The sequence below is a fragment of the Phoca vitulina genome, unplaced genomic scaffold (assembly GCF_004348235.1).
Source record: "Phoca vitulina isolate PV1807 unplaced genomic scaffold, GSC_HSeal_1.0 scaffold3, whole genome shotgun sequence".
Lineage (NCBI taxonomy): Eukaryota > Metazoa > Chordata > Mammalia > Carnivora > Phocidae > Phoca > Phoca vitulina.
The window spans coordinates 67,110,971-67,123,875 of NW_022589706.1; positions in this window are offsets into that span (position 1 = coordinate 67,110,971).

Below are 12,905 nucleotides of genomic sequence, written 5' to 3' on the forward strand. Positions count from 1 at the left end.
TCTAACCTGAGTTTTTAACTAGAGGTAAGAAACCTAGGGCATTTGAGTCAGGAAAAAGTCTCATTAGGTTTGGACCAGAGTGCAAACATGTATAGGCAGCTACGGGCCTCATGTTGAGCTTTAGTGTTCCCATAGCATGATGTTCTCACTGCTGCTGATGCTAAACTTAGGGGGAACTCTGCCTCATGGAAAATTCCACATTAGTGTAGTTTAGGAAACTTCTTTTCCCCTTGGATATATTACTGGATTGATAGTAGGAAACACATGGAGAACACTTAGAGTAATTCAGAAACGGGTACTGAGAATAGCTTTAGTATTTATATATATATATGTATATATATATAATTAATATATAATTTATTTAATATATTATATATATATACACTTTATTGAGATGATTCACATACCATACAGTAACACTTTAAAAATGCATCACTCAGTGTGTTTAGTATATTCACAGTTGTGCCGTTATCGCCACTTTAATTTTAGAACATTTACATTATCACCCTCAAAACCACAGACTCATTCCTTTTTCCTGCTAGCCCCTGGCAACCACTAACTACTCTCTGTCTCTCTGGATTCACCTATTATGGACCTTTTCTGTAAATGAAATCATACATTATGTGGTTTTGAGCTGGCATAACGTTCACTTAGCATAATGTTTTCAAGGTTCGCTCATACTGCAGCATGAATCAGTACTTTGCTTTTTTCTTTCTTCCTTTTTTTTTTTTTTGCAAATGGTTCCTATAATTTATTTATTTATTTAACTTCATTGATCTTTATGGCTGAATGATATTCCATTTTATGGTTATACCATATTTACATTTATCCATTCATCTATTGATGGAAATTTGGGTAGCTTTTATTTTCTAGATATCATAAATAATGTTACTACGAATGATGTGTATAGATTTTGTGTTTTGTGTGGACATACCTTTAAATTATATATGTTATATATGTATAATAGAACTTGTTACTACCAAAACTTATAAATATTAGAAATAAAATATAATATAAAAAAAGATTTTTGGAAAGATTTATATAGATTCATGGATGATAGAGTTTTAATATGTTGTAAAACCTTCAGTCTCTGATGACAGTGTCATAAAACGGAGGTACTTTATTTCTCATAAATATCTTTTGGAACTACTGTCGCAGACAAAATTAAAGGCCAGATGGGTCACTGATGATCCAATTCCACCAGATAGTTCTTATGTTTTAATAAATAGGTAAAGTGTGTACTTAATTCATTTCAAGTCAGAGACTCTTCCCTATATTTTTAAAGATTTTATTTATTTATTTGAGAGAGAGAAAGCAAGGGAGAGAGGGCGCATGTGCATGCGTGCGCACAAGTAGGCGAGACAGGCAGGGGCCAAGGGAGAGGGAGAAGCGGACTCCTCCCCCCTGAGCAGGGAGCGCCGATTGGGGAGCGGGGCAATCCCAGGATGCTGGGATCATGATTTGAGCTGAAGGCTGACACTTAACCGACTGAGCCACCCAGGTGCCCTGACTGTTCCTTATTTTTCTTTAATTAATAGTGGCTTACCTTTATTCTAGTTAACTTTTCTGGTTTCTTGTGAGAAAGAAAGCTAGGGAAAAAGAGTAGTAAGTTTGGTTGATGGGCAATACTTTACATAGTATATACTATATACTACACTAATGCTTTTATTGTGTAAACTCTATTTCATATTGTTATACTCCCAAATTGGTCTTTTATGCTATCTGGTATATAATTTTGCTAAAAACCTATAACTAAATATGACTGTATAGGGAAAAGTTATTTTGTTACCTTGGAGGATGGAGGGTCCTTCTAAATATGATTCATTATTTAGACCCATAAAATAAAAGATTCAGAAAATTAACTGCATAAAAGTAAATATGTATGGCAAAACACCACTGGCAGAATCAAAAGCTAAATGTTGGAATGAAAGAAGGAAAAACATTTGTAATTCATATTACAAAATATTAATTTCCTTAATATATACAGAACTCATAGAAATAGATAAGACAAAAAATCCAATAAAAAATGGATGAAAGATTTAAAGATAATGTTTACAGGAAAATAAATGCAAGCAGCTTTTAAGCATATGAAAATATGCTCAACTTTGTTCACTGATAATAAGAGAAATACAAATTAAACCAGAATGATACCATTTCCCACTATTAGCTTATTACAAATTAAAAACAAAGAGATTGTTAAAAATCTGAAAGTTTGATGACACAGTGTGTACATTGATTGGAGGGCAACTTGGAGATTGTATCTAAATTGCAAATGTAATCCTTTGACCCAGGGATTCTACATCTAGCACTATAAATTTCACATATATTTGCACACATTAAAAAAGATGTACAAGATTTTTCATCACAGAATGTTTGTAAAAGCCAAAGATTGGGAGTAACTTAAACGTCCCTCACCCAAACACTGGTTAACTAAATTATGGTAACTCATATAATACAATGTATGATGCTTCAAAAAAGGATGCTCAAGCCTCTTGAATGTTGAAAAGAAAAAGTCTCTAAGGTAAGGTTCAGAGCACTGTGTATTGTATGTTGTCTTTTGTATAAAAAGGTAGACTTATGAGTATATGATTATATTTTCTTATTTACACCTAAAGTTTTTTTTTTTTTTAACACCTAAAGTTCTGAAAGCATAAACAAACTATTTACAGAGGTGGTTAATTGGCTGGCTGGGAGCAAGGAAGAGAGGGAGATTTTTCACTGTATATTATGTATAATACAATTTTAAAAATATATGTATATGATCCAAGAGTTAATCCAAGGTTTTCTTGTTTTCTAAGTTAATCTTACTGCAAGATGTAATCTTAACTTGAATCTTCTAGAGTTTGTGCAATCAAATGGGACAAGAGTAATAGTGTAGATATTCAGTGAGCAAGTTCCAAGATAACTGTAGATACGCCCATGGAAAATATCACTATTTATCAACTCCACTTCTCAGACTCATGTCCTGAATTTTGCAGGCAGAACTTTGATTTAAAAATTGACAGGCTTAAAAAATTGAACTGAATCCATAGCGGCTCACACATGTTGACAGAGAAAGAAGCTAGAAGCTGTCAGGGAGTTTATATGATGGTCATGTTCAGGACACAGGAGTCACAATTACATTTGACTTTGATATTTCACAAGAAACTAGGATTAGAACTCTGTCCTCAAGCCTTCAGGACCGAGCTTTCTCTCTTGCCACATTTACTATTAAATTCAGGTACAATACAACCGAAAAGAATTCAAAAGAAATAACCCTAGAAACAGAAAAATTGCTTCCTTTTTATAACAGAACATATATAACAAAAAATGGGGCAGAAAATCAGCTTTTGTTACCTTCAGAAGCCTAATAACACATTTTGGAATGACGTAGTGACACCAAATACATCGTTTTTATCTCCTCCTGCTGCCTTTGTCTCATCTAGAAATTTGTCCAGTAGGAACTCTGATATAACAAGTCCACTCTCAAACAGATGGCTTCCAACTGCTCTCTTGTTCTTGAAACTGGCAATTATTTTGTCCCTATGTGCTTGAGGCTTGGATGGGAATGATTTTTTTTTTTTCCCCGCAACCGTCAAGCACAACATGAATGAGCAGAGGCCTTCATTTACTGGAAATAGATAGAAAGAGTGGAAAGCTCTGTTGAGCATATTTCAATGTTGCCATATAAAGCAGTGTTTCTTCTTATCAGCAAGTGGTTTATAAATGTCCACAGCCCTCCAAAACAAACAGCCTGGTTTACAACAACATATTTGGTGGTGTTTTCAGTTAGTAATATTTAGTGCCCAGCTTAAAGTATTATGCTCCTGTTTTAAGCAAACTGTTTACTTAAAACTTCAAGAAGGGTCTCTAGAGCTTTAATAGCAAAGCATTACATTGGATAGCAAGGTAATGAATTTTTAAAAATTAACTTTGGTCTCCTTATGCCAAATAAAAAAAAAATATATGAAATCTTGCCCGATATGATCAATCTTGCCTACTGAAAATCCTGTGTAAATACTAACCTAAAATCATGTTTCACGAACCATATTTACTTACTTACGTAATCAGTCAGCAACATACAACCCTCAGGGCCCCATCCATGGTGGAAGCTGGTGAATCCCATTTGCCCTTTCTGCCCTAAGGGCAGGGGCACACTCGCACTCGGCAGACACACCCATGCAGGTGTGATAAGAAGCCAAGAGGTTTGGCAAAGAAAACAGAGTGCCTAAATGGACCAAGTGACTTTACTTCAGCTTCTGGAGTTTCTTTTCATTTCTTTCTTTTTTTAAAGTTTTATTTATTTAAGTAATCTCTACGCCCAATGTGAGGCTCGAACTCATGATCAAGAGTCGCAGGCTCTTCCTACTGAGCCAAATAGGCTCCCTGCTTCTACAATTTCAAGGCTAGAAAGACTAAGTATTTGGTTAAACAGAAAAGCCTTTAGTGCCCATGGCTCTTGAAGGCACTCTGGGATAGCTATAGAATACCAAGAGGAGAATGAGTAACTATTTTACATAGTTCTTTAATTTGACCATCTTATTCAACAAATTGTGAAATTTCACTGACTCATATTTTAATTTCTCTCCTCTGAAAGAGAGCATTGCTGTGTGAGGAAAGGACACATTTTACTATTAAAACACTGTTTAGATGTTGGCGAGGATGCGGAGAAAGGGGAACCCTCCTACACGGTTGGTGGGAATGCAAGCTGGTGCAGCCACTCTGGAAAACAGTATGGAGGTTCCTCAAAAAGTTGAAAATAGAGCTACCCTATGACCCAGCAATTGCACTACTGGATATTTACCCCAAAGATACAAATGTAGGGATCCGAAGGGGCACCTGCACCCCAATATTTATAGCAGCAATGTCCACAAGAGCCAAACTATGGAAAGAGCCCAGGTGTCCATCGACAGATGAATGGATAAAGAAGATGTGGTATATAGATACAGTGGAATATTTCTCAGTCACACACACATACACGAAAGAAATCTTGCTATCTGCAACAATGTGGATGGAACTAGAGGATATTATGCTAAGTGAAATAAATCAGAGAAACACAATTATCATATGATCTCACTGATATATGGAATTTAAGAAACAAGGCAGAAGATCATAGGGGAAGAGAGGAAAAAATAAAACAAGATGAAATCAGAGAGGGAGACCAACCATAAGAGACTCTTAATCATAGGAAACAAACTGAGGGTTGCTGGAGGGGTGGGGGTGGAGGGATGGGGTAACTGGGTGCTGGAAATTAAGGAGGGCACGTGATGTCATATGCAACTGATGGATCACTGGGTGTTATATGCAACTGATGGATCACCCACCTCTACTCTGAAACCAATAATACATTGTATGTTAATTAATTGAATTTAAATTTAAAAATAAAATAAAAAACAAAACAAAACAAAAAAACCCCCCACTGTTTTAGTGCTAATATGTTATTTAACTACATTCCACTTAAGGCCGACTCATGTTCTGCAGTGAAAAGCTTTGGAATCAAAGAGTTTTATATTTGAATCTTACTCCCCCACATATTACCTGTGTGACCCCTGTGAGCCAAAGACACTTTGTGAGCCTTAGTTTTTCATCTATGAAATGGGCTACCCACCTCATGGAGTTATGAAGATGAAATGAGATATGTGTAAAATTGTCAGCTCATTGACTTTGGCATGGTAAGTACTTAAGGAAGCAGGTTGTGATTATTCTGAAGTATTCCAGATGTTAGTTTTAGTCCAAATTCCCAGTTGTGGGCTATTCTTTGCCAATGCTTTAGCTCTGCACTAGAGCAAGAAGACCATCTGGTGAATACTACGTGCCAATTCTGAAAGGTGAAGGAGGTGTGCTTTTAAAATAAAAATTAGAGGTACAGGAGAAATGATCTGGCTTGTATATGATTGCTCTTGATAGGACTGACACAACGAAAGGGCACTTATCCCTAGCTTATCTAAACAGACAAATTCAATTTCTAGACCATCCCAAGGTCAAGTTCAGAAAGTCAGCAGTGGGAGGTTGAGATTGGAAGCTGCATGTGAACATCAAGAATAAATCAAGTGCACTCACCTTTCTGAAAACAGGGAGAGAAAGTACAAGAGGCCTTTGTTAATCAGACAGGAAAATCATAGCCTGAAAATGCTGACAATGACATTTCAAAAGTCTCAATTCCTTAGTAATAGGCAAGAACATGTGAAGAAGGAGAAAAAAAAAAATCCCTGAAGTTATAAAAAGAAAACAAAAGGATCAAATATCTATTAGATCTGAGAACTTTATTTTGCAAGGTTACTTCAGTTCACATTTCCTAAACAGGGACACCTCTGCAGAGGGAACACGAGGCCCCACTTGTGAGGCACTGTGCTGGTAATCTGTGACTCTGACAAATGCCATCTGATTGATGGCCCCGCCCATCCCACTTAAGGCAGTCAGACACATACTGAGACAGAGAGTCCTCTAAATCCAAGCTCATTTATAAAATACCAAAGGGAATAGAACCCCTCATGCCCTCCAAATCCCCTCCCACCCTGGTGCTCTTAAGAGGTCAGAGACTCATGGAGACTGGCCTGGTGATGAGAGACTCAGGGGCCAGTAAGCATCCCAGATACACTCCAGACACAGAAGCACATAGGATCTTCCTTAACTTCAAGCAGAGCCAAGATAAGCCCCATCCCCACCCTACTTCCTCCTTGAGCAACCAACTCCTTCATTTGCTCTCTTTTCCATCTATCACCATCTCTCCACAAGACTTCTAGAGGCCTTAATAACGGAGTCCTTTGCCTAAGAAATTTCTCCTCTTTATCCACCCACCCTTTCTCCCAACCTCACTCCTTCTACCTACAATCTGAACCACAAATAATATGTCTCTCTGTCAGTCTGAAATCTGGGGAATCCAATTAAGAAATGCCACCTAAGTCCAAATTATGATTCCCCCAAGCTATGAACATAAACTCTGTTGTTCCAGTCATAATAAACCAAACTGCCATGAATCTTAAATCTTAAGAAAGAAAATCAGGTAAGTGATCAGGTAGTTGCCCAGGGAGAAATCAGTCTCTCCTTGTTACAACTGCCTTATATTTGTCATTGTTCTTTCCCACCTTTGTTTACTGCTGATGAGAGAAATTAGGAGTAGAGAAATCTCCAGGCTGAGCAAAGAAATAGGCTGCTTCCCGCATCCACTCTCCCCACCCAGTCAAGAACACTGTGTCAAGGTACAGAGGAACATGGCAGTTGGCCCAGGAATGACTGGAAACAGGGAGGCAACAACCTCAGAATCACAAAGGCTATATGGAAGAGGTGGAGTTGAGAGGGACGCAGGGAACTGGCACAGAAATGAACGTGGGTCACACAATGAGTGGGGAAAAAAATGGGTGATTGTCTCACATTAAATCTCTTTTCTTCCTTATGTTGAATTAAAAATCCCAACTAAAAGCTTGGAGGATTTATAGGCTTTAAGGAGCATATCTTTTTACCCCCTTCAATAAAACAGTATCTTAAAAGATGAATAGGACTGCAAATGAATTTTTTTTTTTTTAATCAAGGAGGATACATTAAAAAGCAGGAAACAGTGTAAACATAAGTGTTTTTATCTAGTCATTGAAAATGTTTCAGCAAGCATGAATAAAGTGACCTTTAAGCTCCCATAATATAGCCAAAATAGATCATTTCAGCAAAGGAGGGAGTCTGAGTTCCACACGGATCACAAAAGGATCTTAGAAATAGATACAGTTGTATCCACTCATAATACAAATTGCTGTATGAATTGAGAGGCACCATACCCAAAAAGTGCCATGGGATTCTAGAACAAAGCTTGAGCTTGGATGGTTCTGGCTTTGTATTTCCATGACTTTGAGAGAGTTCTTGAGCCTCTCTGGGCCTTGGATCCTCATCAATAAAAGGAGGAGTTTGGCTTAGATTGTGTCAAGTTCTGTCCTGCTCTCAAGTTATTTCGCTGTCAAGATTTAGAGCGAGAATATTGTAAAAACACAGTCAGCCTAAAAAGTCTGGGCATTTTTTCCTGTCCCTCATACTTCCTTAAGGGGTTCGTTGTCCCCTGTCTTAATGATTAGTTGCAAAGCGCTTTAGCAAAGTTGTTACACTGTGGGCTCTGGGCACAGCCAGACTGGGGGTAGGTTTCCTCTCTGTCACTCACTGGCAAGGTGACAATGAACAAGGGATTGTGCTGCTGTGAACCTGTTGCCTCACCAGTTAAGTGTAGCACTTACCCCATAGGTCTGATAGAAATGAGATGGCATCAGTCACATAAAGAGCTTAGCACAGCACCTGACACGCAGGGAGCACACAAGTGATATATTAGAAATTGTATGGTGCATCTATAATATGCAAATTGTGGGAGAGAGTCAGCATAACAGAACTGGTGAGTCCATGGGCTCTGGACTCTGGGGCCAAATTTCCTAGGTTCGAATTCTCCTCTGTCATATCTTAGCCACGAGGGCTTGGGCAGATTACTTAAATCCTCAATTTCCTCATTTGTAAACGGGATCATGATGGCAGATTTATCAAGTTGGGTTGTTGTGAGGTGTAAATGAATTCATATGAACACTTAGAACAATGTCTAGCTCGGGGGAGATGCTATTAACTAAAATACTCAGATCACCTTTTGATTAAAGGCTGATGCCCAGAACGTACTTAAACAAACACTTTTTTTTTTTTTTTAAATTAGCAGCTTCAGGTGTAATTACTTGGATTTACTTTGGGCATCTCCTGTTTAAAACCTTTCAAGTAAGTATTTGTCTTCTAGAGGGCAATTGAATACCATCAGAATTATGGGTGGGAGCAATGGTGTAGCCTGAGAAAGTTCTTTCTCTAATTGAGTCCGCTCTAAATTCCTGGCTGGCAAATTGTATCTCTCTTTAGTATGCACTTTTCCAGCATGACAGTAGAAACTATGAGATGAAATTAGCTGCCTGTGTGTTACTAAAATAATAAATAAAATATTATATCAAATTTTGTAGCATTTCACATAGAGTCTTTGGGTCAGGGCTTTGAACTGTCTTTTCCCTTTTGCATCTCTTCAGAGAGGCTCTTGAGTTTCCACTTAACCTGAAAACGCACATGACTCACACAAGCCAACAGAGCTTTAAGCCTCATTATCTGATCCTGTTTTATGGTTGAGTTAGAACAGTAAGTCAGCTCTATTTGGTACAAGGTAAGGCTTTGGGGGAAGAACATTAAATTCAAGTATCACTGACAAGTGAAATCATTTTAACAGCTGTAATTTCAGGAGATGGAGATTCATAATGTGATTAAAAAGTCAAAAGTCTTTTGTGATAAACTTACTTGAATGCACTCATCTAACGTTGTAGAAAGTGATGTCAGACTTGTACAAAATAATTTCCAGTTAATGGACAGTGAAATGATGAGGCATTATTTCTTAAATTGCAGGAGTATCCTAAAAACTTCTCCTTTGTGTCCCAGGAAGCAGATTTTACTCTGATGGTAATGTGTGAAAATTCACTTTGCTAATGTATACTCTCCATGTGTTTTCAGAAGGGAATAGTGTCAATAATAATCAGTTACTTTGATCTTGAAGGTCCCTTTCATCTGTATGATTCTGACTCTGATTTATTGAACACCCACATTTGTGTAAGGCACTTTACCCAATGATGGCTTTTATGCCAAATGTGGAAACAGGCTCCAGGATCTCCCCAGAGATCTTCCTTCACACAAGAATGCATACTCTCTCCAATCCCTTTATTATGAAGCTGCTACATTTGAAATAAAAATTTATTGAAATACTCACTGCCAATCCTTTTAACATTCACAGATTTTGGGAAAGTCTCTCTTGCTATATTTGTATCCACTTTATTATCAACCATCTAAAATTAAGAGGGTCTTGACATCTTGCAAACTATCAGATACAGGAAGTAGCTTGATGGTTATTTTCAGAAATATGAAAAGCATTATGCTTGGTACTCAATAGATATTCACTGAATAGTATTTGAATAATTAATGAGTAAATTAAAGATTTGTAGATCTAGAGAATATATTTAGGTGTAATAAAAGAAAAAAATTACTGGAATATATCAAAAGTACCATTTGAGATACTATAGGAGGAACATTCACAGTTAACGGTTGCCAGGAAAGAAACTCTTCGAACTGAGCACATTTTAGTGAAAAGAGTGTAATTAAGGTACAAGCTAATTCTGCATAAGTAGATAGAGAGTGTCAAAAGTGAAAGTAGCTGCTTTTGCTTTACAGATAAAATAAATGGGAGATTTTCATATTAACTTTGTATCTTTCACATATAAATCTTTGGATTCAATGTTTTGGAAAAGAAACATAATTCTGCTTTATCTTTAGAGAACAACTTAATTTTTTACTCATTTGCAATGCCCATGATACTGTACATTCTGGGCTTTAAGGTGCATTGACCATGTTTGAATGATACTTGCTCAACGGAGGAAAAAATTCTAGGACTACTTCAAGAACCTTTTCATTTCTATTGATCAGCTATCTGAGTGAAAAAGATAACCATGAAAATAGAAATTCCAGTGTTGCTTTCCTAGGATCTCACTGCAGTCCTGTGGTCTATAATGGTGCTCCGAGGACACAGTGTGGCCTAGGGGAAAGAATAGGAGCATTGGCAGCAGATATAATACCTGGAATTCCGGCCAAGCCATTTTCGAGCAGGCCTTAGACATATTACTTAACCGTCTTGGGCCTGCATTTCTGTATTTGTGAAATGGGAATAATTTTTATGCCATTGGATACACACAATGCCTAACATTTTTTTTTTTAACTGACGTATAGTTGACACACAATGTTACCTTCGTGTCAGGTGTACAACACAGTGATTCGACAAGTCTATCCATTATGCTCTGCTCACCACAGGTGTAACCACCATGGGTCACCCTACAATGTTAGGAAAATACCACTGACTATATTCCTAAGGCAGAAAGATTTTTAGATTTTTTTATTTTGAAATAATTTGGACTTTTAGAGAAGTTGCAAAGTAGTACAAAGAGTTATTATGTAAGTAGGTTTTTAGCAAGTTTAATTTCCTTCTCTTTGTACGCAATGTAAATTTGGTTTATGTGTTCTTATTTCAAAAACAAAGGAAGAGCTTCAAATCTTTCCTTCCCTTTGATTTGGCCTCCCTGGTAATCAAATATTTACATATTTTTTTCAATAGACTTTACTTTTTAGAGCAGTTTTAGGTTGACAGCAAAATTGAGTAGAAAGTATGGGACATTCCCATTATACCCCCTGTTCCCACACAGGTACATTTGTTACACTTGATGAATCTATATTGACACATCGTTATCACCCAAAGTCCATAGTTTATATCAGGATTCACTCCTGGTATTGTACATTCTGTGGGTTTTCACAGGCATTCACCGTTATAGTATCATGCAGAGTAGTTTCATTGCCCTAAAAAAACCTCTGTGCTCCACCTATTTATCCCACCCACCCACTCCGTACCCCCTGGCAACCACTGAACTTTTTACTGTCTCCATAGTTTTGCCTTTTCAGAATACCATACAGCTACAATCACACAGTATGTAGCCTTTTCAGAATGGCTTTTTTCATTTATTAAGACACATTTAAGTTTCCTCCATTTATTTTTATGGGTTTTCATTTCCCTTTAGCTCTGAAAATTATTCTCTTGTATGGATATACAATAGTTTATTTATCCATTCACCTACCAAAGGACATCTTGGTTGCTTCCAATTTTTGGCAATTATGAATAAAGCTGCTATAAACATCCAAGTGCAAGCTTTTTAGAGATAAATATTTTCAACTCATCTGGGTAAATACCAAGGAGAGCGCTTGCTGGATCATATGGTAAGAGAACGTTTAGTTTTGTAAGAATCTGCCAAAATGTCTTCCAAAGTGGCTGTACCATTTCATATTTCTACAAGCATTGGATGAGGATTCCAGTTGCTCTACATCCTTACCTGCATTTGGTGTTGTCAGTGTTTTGGATTTTCAACACTAATAGGTGGGTAGTGGTGTCTCACTGTTGTTTCAAACATATATTGTTTAAGTGCTTGAACTCTTTGGGAGGTTAGAGTTAAAGTCTTTCTCTAGGAGGCACTTGTATAAGTCAATGAATCAAATTGATAAATTAAGAGGAGATTGAAGTTTCACTTTATGATACTCAACAGTCACTTGAATACCAGCTTCTGCTGGCCAAGAAAACCAGGTCCACAGTGAATATCAACAACTGCCTCCTTCCACCAAAACTTCAGCCCAGTGTTTTAGAGTTAAGCTTAGCTACTTAATATCAGATGGACTAGTTGCTTTCAATTAAGAACAATGTCATTCAGGGGGGTATATGCTTTACTCTGTAGGGACAGTCATGTCTACTTAGTGAATAATGGTGGCATAACTGTCTATCCATCCAGAAGAAAGTAAAATTGGACTTACATGTACAAAAGTAAACACTAAATCAACTAAATGCTAAATGCTAAAAATGTTTAAAAATGCTTAAATGCTAAAAAAATAAGAAAATAAAGATCTTATAATTTATAAGATAATCATTATCTTATAATTATATGCATAATCCAGAGGTTGAAAAAGAATTTGAAATTTAAAATAGGAAATCAAACATATAGGACTATATAATAATAATTAAGAACTTTTGTATGGTGAGGATATGGAAACTGTTGAGGAAATATATTTGTAAGTTACATGACAGGTTAAAGTTTTATTCTATAACATACTATGAACTTTTATATATTGATAAGAAAAGGATAAAAACTAAATTGAATAGACAAAGGATATATAAAACAATTCCTAGAAGAACAAATCCAAATGACCAATAAACATATGTAAAGATGCTAAACCTCATATGTCCCAGGGAAATCACAATTATAGTAACAATGTGGGAGGAAAGGCAAATAGTAAACCTGAGCTTAGGGAAAACCTAATCTTTTCTCTATTACAGTCTTCAGTGAATACCCTGGTGATAC